Here is a 930-nt window from a genome sequence, read left to right on the forward strand (position 1 = left end):
ATATATATATATATATACATACATACACACGCACACACCTACAGACACACACTTGGGATCTCTTGTTTGACTTGCACTTTCTTAAATTTTTTTCCAGTTGAGATCAATTTGGTGTACTTATGGTAGTTTTATATGTTAATTATAGAAATGAAATTCATTTTCGCTATGAATTATCAAATAAATAGTTAATATCTTTTAAAGTTTGAAAATTCTGGATAATTTTAGCCAATCGAAAGCCACAGGCATATTGGTTTCTGTTTTCATAGTAACAAGCTAAGCTGTTGTGTTGTCTGCTTACCCGTAAGGGGAGTAAAATATTGATTTCAAATTTGGGGACAAGCAATTTCAGGAGTGGAGGATAGTCGATTACATTGACCACAGTGCTCCACTGGTACTTATTTTATCGGCCCCGAAAGAGATGATAGGCAAAGTTGACATCGGCAGAATCGAACTCTGAATGTAATGATGGACGATATGCCGCTAAGCATTCTTCCGGCGTACTAACAATTCTGCTAACTTACTGCCTTATATGGAGTAAATATTTGAAAAACATTAATACATATTAAAGTTGCAAAGAAACAGGGAAGGTAGTCATGGGATGTGCTAGAAACAACAGCCAAATCTTACTTAGAACACGTAACTTCTCGACCGAAAATATTCAGAATTTCTTTTTTTACCAAAAAGGCGGATCTATTTTAAAACGGGGGCCACAGTTTTCATTAATGTTTTACGTAGTGTTTTTGGTACCGAAAGACTTTCAAACTTCGTATACTTATTTATTTTGTGTTATAGAACAGAAAAATATTTTTGTATTCGAATTTATTTCATGTAAAAAATTGTCTTATTTCGATAATTTCAACCAATCACTGACAAGTATTCAGTTGTTTATATTTACTTCTTTGGCTGATTAAGCGGTGTAAAGCGTATTTA

The sequence above is a fragment of the Octopus bimaculoides genome, chromosome 5 (genome assembly GCF_001194135.2).
Source record: "Octopus bimaculoides isolate UCB-OBI-ISO-001 chromosome 5, ASM119413v2, whole genome shotgun sequence".
In the NCBI taxonomy this organism is placed as follows: domain Eukaryota; kingdom Metazoa; phylum Mollusca; class Cephalopoda; order Octopoda; family Octopodidae; genus Octopus; species Octopus bimaculoides.